The 19037-nt window shown below is 32.5% G+C and overlaps 1 long non-coding RNA gene across 1 annotated transcript; it reads right to left on the reverse strand.

Annotated features, from left to right (window-relative positions):
• Positions 1 to 386: 386 nt before the first annotated feature.
• On the reverse strand, positions 387 to 16399 carry LOC140452350 (uncharacterized). The gene is made up of 3 exons (XR_011952174.1): positions 16318 to 16399; positions 10712 to 11247; positions 387 to 668 (listed from the first exon to the last, which is right to left on the reverse strand). It is a non-coding gene; the product is annotated as an uncharacterized lncRNA (long non-coding RNA).
• Between the last annotated feature and the right edge of the window lie 2638 nt (positions 16400 to 19037).

Genomic DNA, 19037 nt, shown 5'->3' on the forward strand with positions numbered 1-19037 from the left:
TCATCTGTAAAGGTTGGTAACCATGTAGACTGTTTTATGAATAAAGTTAGTCTGTTTTGAGAACTCGAAACGTGTTTATTTATTTACACGCTTATTTATTTCAATCTAAGAAATTTGTCACTGCAAAAATTTCTTGGTAATTTGCAAAATGAGTACTTGATTCTTCCATGAAAGCACCAAAAAGTTTGTTGCGGACGGTACCGTTGTGTCACTATCACGAAAGTTGAAGCTAACACTGTGTCCCACGTTGCCAGGTCAAAAAACTAAAAATCACCACACACTTAATTCAAAAGTTGCTTTCTCTTTTTTTAATATTTGACAGACTCAATACAGTTCGTAACTGAGAATTTTTGTTTCATGGAAATTGAAAGGAAACCGTTTATGAATCTGATTAACTGCTTTACTATAAAAATCCAGAGATTTTGTCTTAACATAACAATCATAAGAACATGAAATGTAGTAGAACGGCAATATAGGTTGTGGAAAAGAAGATTTCCTATACTGCGTTTAGGAATGCGACTAAAATGATTAGATTTCTAAATCTAATAATCTTAATATGGCCGTAATTTTTTGTGTCCAGTTTTTAAATTCTTGGTTACATATTGGCTCCAATTATATTTTTTCACTGTTCCAGGCATCCTGTTCGATGATCCAGGTAGGTTTTCTTCCTACAAAAAAATGTATTATTTCATTAAAAAATTAAATGTTTTCTTTTGGTGTTTAATGTATACAGATGATGGTTTATTGGTAGAAAAATCTGAAAGAGAAGTAGAGGAAAGACTAGAGCAGTACATGACAAGAATAGAGTATTTGGAATGTTCTTTTAAAGATGTTAGTTCACATACAAATAGAGTGGTTAGTTTGAATGGACATGAACTTGCAAAACGTAATAGATTTAGATAGTTAGGATAAGTATTACAGAGCAATGGGGAAGTAGATAGAGATGTAAGTAGTAAAATTAGAGCAGGATGGATGAAACAGCTTGAGGTGAGTGGAGTGCTGTGTGATAGAAAGGTATCAAAAAAACTATAAAAGGTAAATTCTATAAGATATATGCTACTGAATTTTGGGCAGTAAAAAATAAGGATGAACAGAAAAACATGCTGTTGAAATGAGATTGCTTTGTTAGGTGAGTGGAGTAACTAGAAAGAATACAGTTAGGAATGAGTATATAAGAGTTTGGGTGTGGCTCCTGTTGGAAACAAAATTAGAGAACATATGTTAAGGTGGCTGGGGCAGGTGAAGTGTAGAGATGAGAACCATTTTATACAACAAGCAGTGAGTGTATGATACCCAGTTAAGTGACAATCATTCATGTTGGTAACAGGATGGTGTTGGTGACGAGGCATTAGAGCTGTACAATACCTTCACATTTGATGAAAATGAAGACAGAACAGTAACTTGCGTAAAAAAGAAGTTTGAAGAGTATTGTTCACCAAAGAAAAATGTCATATTTGAAAGATTTAAGTTTAATAGTATTAGCCAGCAAGAAGGGCAACCATTTGACTCGTTTGTTACAGAACTACGGAAAGCCATTAAAACAACAGAGTATAGCCAACAAGACCAGATGATCAGAGATAGAATAGTAATGGGCATACACAACAAAGCAACACAAGAAAAACTGCTCAGAGAATCAGAGTTAACGTTAATGAAAGCAGTTGACATATGTCGAGCGATAGAAATTAGTAAAGACCAGTCTAAAATGTTACAAAATGAGTCATTAATAAATGCAGTTCAACGAAGAGAACCAAGATGTGATCGTGTGTGTACCAGATGTGGATATAATCATTTGAGAGACAATCGATGTCCTGCTTGGGGTAAAACATGTGCTAAGTGTCAAGGCCATAACCATTTTGCAAAAGTTTGTAGAGAAGACCATACAACTAGTGGGAGCAATGTGAGAATCAAACCAGAAATTCCAAGAAAGGCGATGAAAGAGCAGAAGAAGAAAGTGCATCAAGTAACAGAAGCTAGTGTAAGTGATGTGCACAGTTCAGGAAGTGAGAGTGAAGGTAGTGAGTATCAGTATTTTGTCAGGTCAGTAAACTCTAAATGTAAACATGAGGTTGGACAAGATATGTGGTCAACTGATATTTATGTTAACAATAAGCCTGTGTCATTTAAATTAGATACTGGAGCTGAGGTAAGCACATTGCCTTTAAGTATTCTCAAAGAAATAGCCCCAACAGCACATGTCCATAAATCTAATATATCATTAGTATCATATGGGGATTCAAAGTTCAAAATTAAAACTGTAGGTAGAGTTACATTAACTTGTGTTATTAAAAATGATAAAAAAGATATATCTTTTGTAGTTGTAGATACAAAAAATCAGGTTCCTTTGCTGGGGTTTAAGGAATGTATAGAATTAAATTTAGTTAAACGGGTAGATTCATTAGTAAGTTCTAAATTTAAAAATTTAAATGATTTAGTAACAAAATATGCACATGTGTTTGAAGGTCTAGGAAAATTTCCAACAAAACACCATATAACCTTGAGAGAAGATACCAAACCTCGAATAAGCACCATAAGACGGGTTCCACATGCTTTACGAAAACGTTTAAAAAATAAACTGCGTGATCTTGAAGCGCAAGGAGTCATAACAAAGGTAGATAAACCAACAGAGTGGGTTCACCCACTTGTCATTGTGGAAAAGCCAAATGGTGACTTAAGGCTATGTCTTGATCCAAAAGAACTTAATGGGGCCATCAAGAGAGAACATTTTCAAATTCCTTCTGTTGATGAAATTGTAACTCTACTTGGTAGAGGACAGTTCTTCACCGTTTTAGACATGAAGGATGGTTATTGGCAAGTGGAGCTGGATGATGAAAGTGCAGATTTAATGACTTTCGGCACACCATTTGGTAGATATCAATTTAATAGACTGGCTTTCGGTATCTGCTCAGCCCCAGAAGTATTCCAGAAAAAGAATTTTGAAATATTTGGAGATCTTGAAGGCGTAGGCCTTTACTTTGATGATTTAATTGTCACTGGTGCCTCAGAAGCAGAACATGACAGAAACTTAAAAAGGGTTCTTGACTGTGCTACCAAATACAATATAAAGTTCAATAAGTCCAAGGTACAGTTCAAACAAAGTAGTGTTAAATACATGGGTCAGATATTTTCAAAGGATGGTGTGAAAACAAGTGATAAATATATCAAAGCAATCTTAGACATGCCCACACCAGAGTGCAAACGAGATGTTGCAAGATTTTTAGGAATGGTAAAATATGTAGCCAAGTTCGTACCAAGCCTATCAAAAATATCTGCCCCGTTAAGAAACTTGACAAGATTGGATGTAGATTGGCAGTGGTCAAGTGAGCATCAAGATTCACTGGATCAACTAAAGCATCTGTTGACTAACTCGCCAATCTTGGCAGTATTTGACCCAAAGAAACCAACAGAAATTGAAACAGATGCGTCAAAAGATGGATTGGGGGCATGTTTGTTGCAAGAAGGCAGACCTGTGGCCTTTGCATCAAGGAGCCTTACAAAAACTGAGCAGCAGTATGCTCAAATAGAAAAAGAAACTCTAGCTATTTTATTTGCTGTAAAGAGGTTTCACTACTTTGTCTATGGGGCTTGTGTAAAAGTCCACAGTGATCACAAACCACTGGAATCAATTTTTAAAAAAGATTTACAGTCAATTTCACCAAGAATCCTGAGAATGAGATTAAAATTATTAGATTATGATTTAGTTGTGTCATACAAACCAGGAAAAAGCATGTACATATCTGACACACTATCAAGGGCATTTCTAAAAAACAACAAAAAATCTGTTGATACGGAGATAGAGTTTGCTGTTCATTCAATTGTCAATGATTTACCGCTATCTGAGGAACGAAAAAATCAGTTTCGACAACAGACAATAGCAGACCCCCAACTACAAGTTGTTTTTGATTTTATCATCAGTGGTTGGCCAGAGCAAAAATATAAAATTCCAGAAAATGTCAGACACTTTGCCAAACTTAAGGAGAACCTATTTATAACTAATGACCTTCTTTTTCTAGACAATAAATTAGTTGTTCCTTTTTCATTAAGAAAAGAAGTTCTAGGATTACTTCATGAGGGACATTTAGGCATAGAAAAAACAAAAGCACTAGCACGCCAAATTTATTATTGGCCTGGTATGGCGATGGATATTGAATCATATATAAGGGCATGTAAGAGTTGTGAAAAATTTGCTAGAAAAAACCCAAAACAAACTCTTTTATCATATCCACTACCTAAAAGACCATGGGAGAGGGTTGGGTCCGACATTTTCACATATGCTGGAAAAAGTTACGTAGTTTTATTTGACTCATATTCTAACTGGTTAGAGGTATTACCCATTAAAGATAAAAGTGCTGATTCAGTAATTGCTGAAATTAAGACAGTTTTTGCACGATTTGGATCACCTGATTTTCTTGTAACTGACAATGTACCATATAATAGTGAAAAATTTAGAAAGTTTAGCAGAAATTGGAACTTTACTTTAATCTTTCGTAGTCCTAATTATCCACGTTCAAATGGATTAGCAGAAAAAGCAGTGTCAATTGCAAAAAACATGTTAAGGAAAACTATAGATGAAAGAAAGCATGCAGACCTTCAGTCAGCATTAATAAATTATAGAAATTATCCATTAAAAGGTATGGGATACTCCCCATCACAACTTCTTAATAGCAGAAGATGTAAAACAAAAGTTCCAATTTCAGTTGATTTGTTGCATCCATGTTTGTGTGAAAATGTGGAAATGAAAATGAAAGCTAAAAAAGAATTAAATGAGACAACTTTTAATAAAAATGCAACAATATTGAAGCCATTGAACAGGGACATGGATGTAACAGTCCTTGATCACTGTAATAACACCTGGAAGTCTGCAAAAATCTTGAATCAACATGAATCGCCTAGATCATACATCCTGCAAGATGACAGTGGAAACATTATCAGAAGAAACAGATCTCACATAAGATCATCAGTAAATAAACATGTTGTAGACTGTGGTGATGATCTTCATATGGGTGGCAATGGTGGTGTATATCATGAATTGCCAGACAGTGAGGGTATTGAAACACATCAGGAACATCAAGCAACAGAAGTTTTAATCCCTGATAATAATCATATACTTGAAACATCAAATCATAATAATACTTACTGTACAAGGTCAGGGAGACAAATTAAAAAACCTTGTAAGCTGAACTTATAAGGAAAAAGAAAAGAGGATGTATGATACCCAGTTAAGTGACAATCATATTATTATTCATGTTGGTAACAGGATGGCATGACAGAGGGTGACAAGACAGGTTATTAGGTTAGAGACAGTTGTTAGGTTAAGTTACTGGCATGTGAAGTTAATATACTTGTTGCTTATACAATTACTCAATCTAGTATTTGTTTTATTTATTACACCTTCCATCAGGCTTATACAGTGAGGTGTTTACTCCTGAAAAGAAATGGATGTAGACCAATAGATATGTGAGTGACAATTAGTCAGGATATGGATGTAAAAGGTATTCATGTTAATATGGTACAGAATAGAAAAGTTTGGAGAAAAATAATGAGAAAAGCTGAGCTATCATCATCATCAGTATGAATAAATTCAAGTTGCTGCATGAGTTGCTATATATATACAAACAACACAGTTTATTAGGGCTGCAGTCAGTAGGTTTGGCCGGGATGTTATAGAAACACTCTTTTGACTTTTGGTCGAGCTTTCGGAATTCTTTTATTCCTTCTTCAAGAGACTGTAATTAGAAGAATGTGTAAATATTTACAACATATCTCAAATTGTCATTACAACTTACTAGTCGTTGAGATTATTTGTGTAAAGATAAAATAAAGATTTACTTTTACATATACACACCATAATACACCTGCATACAAAACATGTTGCATACTATCAAGACAGGTTTAATATACTACTTCCATTAATATAATAGCAAGAACTCCTAATTACTTTTTAATCATACTATTTTTGTTTTTTTTCTGTTCTATATGGATCAGTCAAAACACACCATTAAAAGATGTCACTAACAAAATTTTAACTTTCCAATTAAATTTTAAAATGTATTGTGTCCATTATTTTACATGTTATATTTTATATGTGTGTTTTTAATGTTGAGTGTCATAGCTTTACACAAATAATCTCAACGACTAGTAAGTTGTAATGACAATTTGAGATATGTTGTAAATATTTACACATTCTTCTAATTAATTACAGTGTCTTGATTAAAGAAGGAATAAAAGAATTCCGAAAGCTCGACCAAAAGTCAAAAGAGTGTTTCCAATTGCAGCCAAACCTACTGACTGCAGCCCTAATAAACTGTGTTGTTTGTTTATATTGACAGTCAATAATATCCAGTATGTCTTATATATATACATATATATATATATATATATATATATATATATATATATATATATATATATATATATATATATATATATATAACTTTAGTTGTACATAAACGTCCTGTATGTAATTTCTTAGTTATTCGTTAAGAAACTCTTCCACTGAATAAAATGGTCTTTCAGATAGATATGCTTTTGCCATTTTACGTAACTTAAGGAAAAAGTTGCAGATTTAAGTTGCAAACGGAAATTGTATAATTTTTTTGCCGAATATAATATAGATTTCTTTACTCAGTGGACGGGATCGGTAAATACACATCAAAGGTTGAATTTCTGGTCGAGTAGTCATGACTAGGTCTTGCTGGAAAACATGTAGGTGTTTACGAATTAAGCAAACAGTTTCTAAAATATATAATGAGGGAAGAGTTAAAATACCGTGATTTTTTAAGTAGCTTCTACTGAGGCCAAAAAGATACTGTATTGCTCTTTTTTGTAATTTAAAAATAAAATCAGATTGGGCCGCTGTACTAGAACCCCAAAAAGGAAGACCATATCGAAGATGAGACTCAAACAAAGAAAAATGTTATTTTGGAAGATGCTAAATTAATTTCCTTCATAACAGATCTTATTGTATAGCAGGCTGAGGCTAGTTTCTTACTTAACAAATCTATATGAAGAGACCTTTAGGGTTGCTGTCTATAAAAATACCAAGAAATTTTACAGAATCAACGATACTAATCTGGCTGTTATTAAGAAAGGGTAGAAGAGCTCCTTTATAAGATAATGCTACTGTCTTATCCACGTTAAAAGAGAGTAAATTAGAGTCGGACCAGGTTTTTATTTTAAGTAGATCAGAAGGTATAATTGCATGAAAAGTTGCGAGATAAGGAAAAGTATAGGACCAAATACTGAACCTTGTGGTCCTCCACATACAATGCTTTTGCGACTAGAGTCAGTATTATTCACTATAACTATTCCTCTTGTTGTTTTCTATTCTCAAGTAAGATTAGAACCAATTCAGAGACATACCTCGAATTCCGTAGAAATTTTAGTTTTTTATCAAAATGTAATTTACACAATCAAAAGCTTTGGCATAGTCACAAAAAACAGTGGCAGTGTAAAGATTATTATTTAGTGCTTGAGACCTCATGTAGTACAGAAAACATAGCATCACTGGTATTATTTATTAGATAAAAAGCCGAACTGACTTTGTGATGAAAGGACATAAGTCGGGCTTTTGTAAGTCTCTCAATAATTTTGGATAGGACCGGTAGTAAGGCAATAAGTCAATCGATATAGTTGCAGACATTCGATTTTTTACCACCCTTATGAAGAGGAATAATAATAGCTGTCTTTAGGCACTCTGTAAATATACCTTTGACCAAGTTTCTTTTGCAGCATTTTTAGAGCTTTATATAGCGTTTAGAGCTCATATTTCTGTTGACGAATATTTCCACAAACGCATTAACATTTAGAACTGGCAACGCTGCCGATGAAAACAATTATTTTATTCAAATAGCAGGTACAGAATTCTTAATCGATTTCACAAGAGATTCACATAGGTGGCGATCTGCCCACTAGGTGGCTTGGCCTACCATCTATTAGGCTAATATAGCAACGGTCTTATTATTTGCCGTAAGGTTGGGCATCTATCCAATACTTCAATCAACGCTATTATGCTGTTAATTTGGTGCAATGCTGTTATCTCCATGTTTGATGAGCTCTGCAGGGATAAAATCCACTTCTGGGGACTTGTTATTTTTAAGGCGTGTGATTGCGTCTCCTACTTCCAATATTAAAGGAGGTTCTACGTGGGTGTTATTTTTTGGCCTTTGGGGTAACGTATCATTTTCAACTTCTGTACCAAGTAGTTCTTTAAAGTGCTCAACCCATCTGTTTGTACTGTATCACTGGTACTAACTATATGTCCATTTTTGTCTCTACACATCGTCAGTCGTGGTTTGAATTCTGTTCTTGTCTTATTTAGGATGTTATAGAACTTTCTAGTTTCATTTTTTCCCCTTAGTAATTAAAGATCTTGCATAATCTGGTTTCTCAAGGTCCGCTTTTTTCTTCGATGCACACTTTTTTCCTCCTTCCTGATTTCTTTGTACGTTTGCTCTTTTTCCCGTGTTCTCTCTCGCAGTCCCGTACGTTTATACGCATAATTTTTTTCTATTAGTGATATCTTCACATTCATCAACGAACCAACCGTTGCGTACAGTTCACCAAAAATAGCTGAAAGTCTGAAATTCGAACTGCCTGCGCGAACAATGAAGTGAGAACGCACTCGGAAGGAAAAAGATAGCCTGTACGCGCGGGTGAACTTTAAAATATAGGAACAATCGGAGACAGAAATATAGAAACGTAAAGTTTGAATAGTTTCTAATAGGTCCCGTACACAATTATTATTACTGTCATTACTTTTCTTCAGTATATTTCAGTATATTTGTGGTATTTGTTCTACAAAGTGAGATGTAAAAAAATAGATCCAACAAAAACCGCTTGTGTTGCAATTATATTGACCAAAAGGTTTCGGAGAAAAAAGACGTAAGCAGTAGGGATATAAAGTAGTAATAAAATCGTCAGCATAAAAATGGTGTCTTTGTACCAGTATCTTTTGTTAAAAGGGCAAACCTTCCACTAATTTAAAATCAAAACTGACATTTTTTTCAGCGACATATTGCTTCATAGAAGCCCATACTACCTCTATAGGATTCAAATCCGGATATTTTGTCAATTTCATACGTTTTAAAGCGAGGTGTGTGTAATTTTTTAATGTATAGATCAAATTTCAACATGTCATCTGTAAACGAAATATTTCGAGTTGTCAGCCACTGCTGCATTTCTGCTTTTCTGCAAGACATAGTTGGACATTTCTCAGTTTGTACATTGTGATACGGTGCATTATCAATCACTAAAACGCTGTTCGGGGACAAATTTGGTATCAGCTTATCCTGAAGCCACTTTTGTAATTGTCGTAGTTCATTGGATCATGATAATCTCCTGTTTTTATAGTAGGTTTGTAGCGCAGATATCAGTTTTTAACAAAACCACTTTCACCTCCAGCATGCACTATCACAAGCATCTGTCCTTTAGATACTGGTTTTTGTAGGCTCTTGTTTGAACTATCAGACCAGCTCTTTTGGTAGGTATGAGATGAATGGACGTATGTTTCATCCATGTATATAATTGGACGATTTGCGTTCCTGTAACGTTTCATACTACGTAAGAAATTCAGTCTAAGATGTTGAATATTGGGCTTTTCCATTAATAATTTTTTATTAGTTCTGGTTTTTCGCCAACGAAATCCCATCTTTCTAATTACTGTTAGTAGGCTTTCTATGGAACCTGGGTAGTTGTACTCCTCTGAAAATGTTCTGTGTATGCATTTCACAGTTGGCACTTGTTTTTGTGTTATTACAAAAATCCATTATATAACGTCGAAGAAGCCCTGTTGCCAATACCACACGCTCCTGCACTTTTTTCAAATCTCTACACGGTTTATTGTCTTTGGCTTCCTTTCTCATAAAATGAACCACATTTGCTATCACTTTCCGTGTCTGATTATTTAAAACTTTTCCCTTCAGATTCGATTTAAACTCCATGTTTAATATAGGTACACAACACAGATTTGCAAATTTGGAAATGACTGTCCTTTGCGGTTCCTACTTACAAAAAATGTAGCAGACTGTACTGACTTGTTCACGTCACAAACGGTAGAAACTGGACGCTCAGAGCGAGATTCGTCGGATCACGAATGCTTATCATGAGCTTGGTTATTTTCAGACTTTCAGCTATATTTGGTTAACCGTAGAGTGGGTTCTTCTGGTCCTAGGACGTCATCTGCAACTTCCCTTATTGTTCTTCTACATATATCCCAACGATCGCTAGCTGTTAAATCCTCATCTATTGTGTTTTAATTATCAAGGTAATTTTGATACCTTTCTAGTGTCTTTCAAGAGTTTTAAACTATAGTGAGTGCTTGTATTCCCCTTTTCTTTTTTTTTTACTTTGAAATTCTTGCTTTTATTTTGCGCCTACCAAGAAGTGGTCTGAATCTATATAAGTCCCACGAGTGACTAGTATTTATTAGGATGTGATCTATTTGATTCTTTCTTGTTCCATCAGGCGAAGTCCATGTTACTTTATAGATATTCTTGTGGTACTTCCAACGACCATGTCCTTGGAATCTGCAAATCGTATTATTCTATTTCCATTGTAATTGGTAATAAAGCCGAGCTATTATTGTTTTTATTAATCACTCCACCAACTCCACAGAGGCATAGGAGTGATCAACTCTTTCAATAATTAATTCTGCATTATAAAAAATATTTGATTACATTATAATTGATATATTATATTAAAATTTAATACTTACTAGTATTTTCTCGTTTATGATTTCTTCGTTGTCTATTGACATTTTTTCTTCTGAAATTATATCCTAAAATTATGTAATTGAAGGGAACAAATATTAACTGAGTGAAAAATTCAGTAACAATATTGGATATATCCATACAGTATCACGGATTTCTGTAACATTGTATGTTATATAAGTAATAAAGTCGGTTGCTTTATTGTATTATATATTTCAACTGTATTCTTTCTTTAATGGTTCTGTGGCTACTGTGTGTATCATGACCAAATATATATTTTATTTACACTAGTACTAGGAGTGTTTTCATATATACTATCACTATCAAATATGGTAGTGAAGCCATCCACCGTTTTTTCATTAATATTTAGGGTTGCTTCAACCACAGGATCCAGTGCTATTTTCATTTCGGGACCACCACCAGTTTTTCTCAAATATGACTTCTCCTTGGCGACTAGTTTTTTAATTCTGGTTTTTAAATTGTCACGTTTATTTTTAATTTGGCTAACATTTCTTCATAACACCTCTTGTCATGCTTCTTCCTACAAAATATGAAACACATATGAACATCAATAACTTACATGTACATAAGTAATATACTATACTCAATGATTTTGATTCGTCTTTAGATTTTGCAATGAATAGATATTATATCAACTGTTTGTGTACCACATACCATAAAAAACGCGCAAAAATTATGAAATTCAATGTCTTCATTTCCAATTTAGTTCAAATATATCATAATTCAGTTCAACCAACAGTATAAAATTTCAATAAAAGACGCTTTATCTCCTTTTAGTATTAAACTGTAATATATATTTTTCCTATATTTAATTTCTACATAATTTGCTGCTCTTCCAATAATCCCTATTGAAGGTGAGATTTTTTTGCATAAGTATGTGATACACCCAAGTAAGTCTATGGTCAATGTACAGTCCCAGATATTTAATACATTCCACTTTTTGTAAAAGCCTTGAATCAAGCAGTATCGTTAATTATTGTCACTTAATTGAATTAGCATAAATAAGGAACAGCGTTGGACCAAGTATCGACCCCTGAGGAAATCCACACTCAGTATTGGACGATTGACTATTAACACTGTTAACAAAGGTAAGTTGTGTTCTTTCTGATAGGTAATCATTAAACCACTTCAACACTTCGACGTGTGACTGTTTTGCAACGGTTTTATTTGATTACTTTTGTGCGTGTTTGCCAAATTTTGTATATATTATGAAAGCTATAGACATCGATAAATTAATTAACGAAATTAACACACGGCCAGCAATTTGGGATATACGCTCAAATGAATATTCGAATAAAATAAAGAAAAAACTAGCTTGGGAAGAGGTTACCTACAGTTTTATTTGGGAAGATGCTTTTCTGGGCCATCTTTAATTTCGTTAACTAACGTGTATAACATTCCTTTATTTTTTCATTCATTTACTGTAGGATGTATCCAATACCTGCGTTTCTTCTTCTTCTTTGATTTAATATGAAGTAAACTTGCACTTATTAGGAAAACAAATCGTCGTCACTTTAACTAGATGATTCTAGAGACATCATCATACCATTCTACATCCAAAACTCGACTAAATTTGACAACAACGAATACAATGGCAAAACTATTGCCACTGTTAAACCGCCTCATGTGTTTTAATTATTTTCACTCTTTCAATATAAACAAATAACACTGAACATGTATCATCATATCCAGTAATTTCACTAACTATGTAGAGATCTTTTACTAAAATACCAACACCGCCACCTCGCTTTTCTCTGCTTACATAAAAGGACTGATAACCATTGATGTTAAAGGACTTTTCTTCTTCCAGATATAAGCATGACTCCATTATTATCACAATATCAGGTACAATTTGGTTACATAAGATTTCAATCTCACTAAGTTTGTTTCTCATTGAGCAGCAATTCATATACAGGATTTTAAATTTAGCACTTAGTCCACCTTAAAACTCTTCTAAATTATTAAATAAACAAGCTTGAATATTCTGATTTATAGCTATTTTGTTTCACATTTTATTGTAATCCAACTATTGTTTCCTTAGATGTTATTTGTATAGGAGGATTTTCATCCTCTTTTGTCATATAGATTTTTCTGTTTCTAACCCAGATCTGAACTCTGTCAAACTCTAAATCATTTATTTTTTCTTCAAGTATTTTGACTTTGGATTTTAGCTGCTTATTTAAATTTTTTTAATGCTTTCATTTCGGCTAGAAAACTTTGATTTTCTGAAATTGGTTGATCAAACTTTTTGGATATACAGTCAACAGATTCCTGCAATTCTTCCACAGATCGCTGTAACAACTTATTAATAACATGGATTTTATCATTTTTGTCACTACTACTCTTTCCAGAAGCAAGTTTTACACTGTTTCCAGGTATCATAACCTTGTTTTGTTTACAATTTGAACATCAGACAATATTATTGGTTATTTGACATGCCCTTTCAGCACAGTTTTTGTGGAAAGCACTTTTCTTGCAAATACAGTATCATATAGCTTCCATGCATGATGACAATGCTGTAGGTCTATAATTCTCCCAGGTACCTACATTTTTCAGTGTTTTAACATAGGTATTATTATTATTATTATTTGTTTTCACTGATGTGGAATAGACCCTGTTAATAAGCACTTATTATTATATTGGGAAGATTTTTAACCACTAAGTAAGAAATTTTATCTAAGCTAGAGGCTTTAGAGAATGCCTCTGCCATAGAGAATGTTTCAATATTCAATGTTTAAGGGGACAGATAAACTTAAAATCTATATTAGAGATTGACATATTATCTAGAACTTGTAACGCTACAGTTGGATTTAGTAATTTATTTGGATTACTAAAATTTTGATTATATTTAAATTGTTTAATAGTCTTCCAACCTTTAGTAGTAAGAGTATCCCTGTTATTAGAAGAGCAGACTAGCCTTTTTCTTACATTGTAAGTTCCTTTTGACATATGCTTTTATTTTTTTATATTATATAATTCTCTATGGTTGAATCATTATGATAATTCTTGATAGCATTCCTTCCTAAGCAAATTAATTTATCTCACTCAGCATCCCACCAGGGATTATTTTTTGTTGTGGATATTCTAGTTTTATAAAAAGAAATAGTTTTAGAAGGTTTTTTATTAATAATATTATTTAAATCATCATAATCTACCTCACCCTGTAATTACTTACTAATGAGTTTTCTATATACTGATAATATTGATCTCGATTAGCCCACTGAATCCCAGCTAGCTTTTCGTAATTTCTTTCATTAAAGATTTTTAATTGATTAACAATGTTTAAATTTTGTTGATTTATATTAATCTTGCAAATCAGTGGAAATGATCACTACCTTCAGTGTCCTCATATACTTCCCATACACTATTCATAGACAATACAGCAGATGAAATGGTTAGAACCACTGCACATTGATTTTGACCTGGTTGACTCAACCTTATACATGTACGATCATTAAGCACTACTAAATTCTCCTTTTCAATAATTTTCATTCACAATGGATGATGATCATTGGTTTATGGGTTATATACATTCAGAATTTGTATATTTGTATCACATTCCTCTAACAAAATACCTATGACTTAGAAGTTTTTATGAGAACTTATTTATTTTTGGATATTTAGATTTAGATATTTAGATAGATTTATATATAGATTTTTAGATATTTGATTTTATTAAAGTTGCAATTCGCCCAAAATTATCTTTACGATCATCTCTAAATCTTATAAAGTTATTAATGGTAAAATAAAAATTCTGGTTTAAGCCAAGTTTCATTTAATATAATTATGTCCAGGTCAATATCTTTGATAAAAAGAAAACACTGCAAATTCCATTGTAAAATTGATCATTTACAGATATTAAAAAAGTCTGAATCATCACTTATCTTATTTGAGGTATTTAAATTTGGAACATTATTTAGCCAGGTTATAAAATTTAAAACATAAGATCTATCAGTCTTCTATCTTTCTTGCTAGATTCATTATATTATCCTAACATATGAGAGTGATCCCTATTAGTCTGACATGAGTTAATTTGCTGATGAGTTATTCCCCTACTAGATCCTTCGATAAAATGAGAAACATAATATATACTATTTGGACTTGTTCCTATTATTGGAGTTATGTCTGCCATTTGGGCTGATTAAACAATCTGGATAGAATTTTTTATCATATGTTTGCTTTGTATCTGTATTTTTTCTTGTTTTGTTATTAGTTACTGCCTCTCTGTAAGTACTATTTACAGCCTACATCAATGTTATGTATACTCTGATTTATAGCTACCTCATTATCATCATATCTAATATTGTTTACTACAGGAAAATCCTGTCTGTATTTTACAAATTCTTGGTTTTTATTTATTTTCGTAAAGAATTCTGATGCTTCAAACAATTATAAATGATCCAGTGACATATTCCCTAATATTTTTTTGTTTTTTGTACTCTGGACAGCTCCATTTGTGCTATTATGTTCCTTACTATCACAATATGAATGTATGCTTGGTATACATTTAGTGAAACAGATTGTGGACTCCTCATGTTCTCAAGAATTGCAGTTTAAGCATTTATTTTTGTTACGTTTACATATTTTTTAACAAAGCCATAATTTAAAGTTATAACATTGAACTACTGGTAATATATAACGAAGAACCCTATGTTCTATGCCACAAATATATACTTTTGTGGTAATTTAGTACTGGAGAAAGTGATACAAATGGTACATGTAGGTATATATTCAGCCTCTATATTTTTATAATGTTCGCATTACTGTCTAATGAACCTTCCCCTAATTTTGTTTCCTGCTTAGTTGTAATGCTTCTAGTAGGATTCTTTTTATTGTACTTAGTCTTCTAGCTTCAATAACTTTACAATTATCAATTTTAATTTCACAATATTTGACAATCTTTTCATCTGTAAACTCTTATCAATAAACCTTACTACCCCCTTACAGGGGGTACCAACATTTTTATATGGAACAAAAATCAAAACCCTTCCTTATAACCACTTTATTCTTTGAAAATTTATTAGATTGTGAACTACTTAAAAATTCGACACTCATTCGATTTTACCTTTTTTTTTAATTTCATTTCTTAATAGAATTTAACTGAAAGTCAAAAATTTCTGGTGCTATAGCGACAGTTTAATTTGGTTTAATGCTTAAAAGAGTTGTTCCGTATTGCTCGAAATGTACACTTCATAGGGACCTTTATCTTTGTAACTGTATTAGGAAGCTTCAATGTTTACTACACAATTTGAAGTGAAATTTTCGGATTCTATCTTTTCTACTGGATTATTATGTTCAACCAAAGAATATAGACGCTTATAGCGTCTATATTCTTTGGTTCAACTATGTCTAAACAGAGGTACCTCGCTAGATTATGCCATAATAAAAACCCTTTTAAACCTCTATCTTTTAATAGAAACTATTACCAAAGAATATAGACGCTTAAGCTTCTATATTCTTTGCTATTACTTTTAAAAAATAAAAAAACCTAATTTAAACACAATCTATTCACTTTAAAGGAAATTAAGGTATCTACAGTTTATTTAAGATGAAGGATATTTTATACAAAGGATGTGTTAGTAATATTTACCCTTAATTTCATCCACTACTCAAAATAAACTTTAAAATACACCACTCGCTTCGATTTCAACCGCTTTTACCCTAGAATAACAGAGAGAGACACATAGAAGCGAAAGCGACATAGCCGTCCAAAAGCGTGTACCATTTTTGTATACGCATGCCCGATTCTGGTTGTATAACTGTCAAAAACACGTGCTTATTCTTTAATTCTGGTTGTTTTCGATAGTCCGTAGGCGTCTATGGTAAATACTCGACACAACAAGTGCATTTGACCATTTATATAATTTATTTATAGTTATAGTTTATAGTTAAATATATAAGTTTATAGTTATAGTTTATAGTTAAAAGTTTAATTTATATTTAAAATGGCTGGATATACTTGTGCGATTCGCGGATGTTCATCTGTGACAGGAAAAGGAATAAGTTTATTTAGATTTCCTAAGAATAATAACAGGTAATTACTATTGCTTTGTAATTATTATTAGTTATTACTAATTACATAATAGTATTGGTTTGACTTTCGAACAGTAAGCCGACGCCGACGTGTCTGTCCGAGCTATAAAAAAATAAACTTTGGTCTGCCAAGGGATACCTAGTTCAAACTGAAAACATTAAATTTGGTGTCAGTGCTATTTCTTTTATTGAAAGACGCAAGTCTCCGAAGGCTCAGGTCAAAAAATCAACAGATGGTGGCCAAATGTCGGCGCGCTCGAAGACAACAATACGAATATAGTATTTTTAAGAAATAAAATATATAGAGGGTTTTATACACGAGAATATTTGATTTAAGAGCGTAGGCGCAAAATTTGGGGCAAATGTTTTTTAAATGTATTCATTTTTTTCGAATCCTGAAAAAACTAATAAGTATTTTTGAAAAATTTAAACGCAGAATGAAAGACCGCATTATTACTGAGGGCCAAAAGTCCCCGAAAACTTTTATAATGTTTATTTTAATAAGTTACAGGGGTGAAAAAAAAGAGAAAATTTAGTGTGATTTTTAATTTCAAATATCTCATTCAAAAAAACTTTTTGTTTATTCTAAGGGACTTTCGGCCCTCGGTAATAATGTAATCTTTCATTCTGTGTTTAAATTTTACAAAAATATTTGTTAGTTTTCTCAGGATTCCAAAAAAATGTTAAAAAGCATTGGCCCGAAATTTTGCGTCTACGCTCTTAAACGAAACAAAGAAATTACTAAAAGGCTCAAACTAAAAATTGTTGGAAACATAATTAGACCGATAATTGGGAAAATCTTAAAATTCCAACAGAACAAGACTTCAAAATTGCAAAAACATGGTTGCAAATAAACAAACTTACATTAAATTATGAAAAAACTAAATAGGTACTCATCTACTTTTTGCTATATACAAAAGTTGTCTGCCAATTTTTAATTCGTTAAATATAAATAAAAAAGATCAAATATATGGATCGAAATACATAAAATATTTAGGAGTTTTAAATGGGAATTACAAATAAAAAATATTAAAACTTTATTTGTTGTATATCTCAATATTTAGTGACACTTTTGTGACTTCATCAGGAGAAAACTGAAAATTTTTTAAATGCAATCATTTTTTTTTCGAATCCTGAGAAAACTAACAAATATTTTTGAAAAATTTAAATACAGAATGAAAGATTACATTATTACCGAGGGCCGAAAGTCCCTTAGAATAAACAAAAAGTTTTTTTGAATGAGATATTTCAAATTAAAAATCACACTAAATTTTTTTTTTTTTCACCCCTGTAACTTATTAAAATAAACATTATAGAAGTTTTCAGGGACTTTCGGCCCTCAGTAATAATGTAGTCTTTCACTCTGCGTTTAAATTTTTCAAAAATACTTATTAGTTTTTTCAGGATTCGGAAAAAATGAATGCATTTAAAAAACATTGGCCCGAAATTTTGCGCCTACGCTCGAAGAATTTATATTGTGTGATATGCCCACTGACTATTAATTTTCTGGTTATTAGCTGTCATTGGCGGCTTGGCCACGTAACTTCAAAGGACTGTCGCTTCTCTGTGTTGGGTTTGGGTTGTTCTCTGCTTTTACTTCCTTCATTTCATATCATCTATCAATAAAATATCATATCAAATTCCTCCCTCCAAATTCCTCACAACCTCAAATTTCCGATGAATTTCTTCTTCTTCTTCCATTGATTTGTTTGTCCTTAGCTACCAGGGCTATCCGGACAGGATCTGTCAGACATATCTCTGATTTATACTGATTGTTCAAGAGCTGTACCTAAGGTACATCTGGACTTAATCTTACAGCTCCCGAACCTGCAACAATAGTTAAAGAAAAAAAAAAATAAATTAACAAATTAATATTGTTAAGGTTCTTTCACATTTTTTTTGTTATTATGACACAATCTTTATCAATCAAAACACAAATAAAGTTCTATAAGCTAATTTGCTGGCTGCGGAGCAAGGATGGGCTATTGCCGTGGTAAGGTCTTCTCCAGTGACAAGACCACTTTAACCGTTTTTCAGGTCAGCTGGCCAGTTCCTTTTGAGTCTCTTATTGGCTTGGTGTTCTAGCAGAGGTTGGAGTAAGGGGTTACTATGTGATTACAGTGCTTCGTGCTGTATTTAGTGATTACATCCTGTACGAACGGGATTCTTTGGTCTTCATGAAGTGTTAGGTTTGACACATACCAAGGTGCATCAGCTATGGCTGTGTTTGACTTTCTCGCGCATCCCCAGAGTTGGATTCCATACGTTTAAATAGGT

This window comes from Diabrotica undecimpunctata, chromosome 10 (assembly GCF_040954645.1).
Source record: "Diabrotica undecimpunctata isolate CICGRU chromosome 10, icDiaUnde3, whole genome shotgun sequence".
In the NCBI taxonomy this organism is placed as follows: Eukaryota; Metazoa; Arthropoda; class Insecta; order Coleoptera; family Chrysomelidae; genus Diabrotica; species Diabrotica undecimpunctata.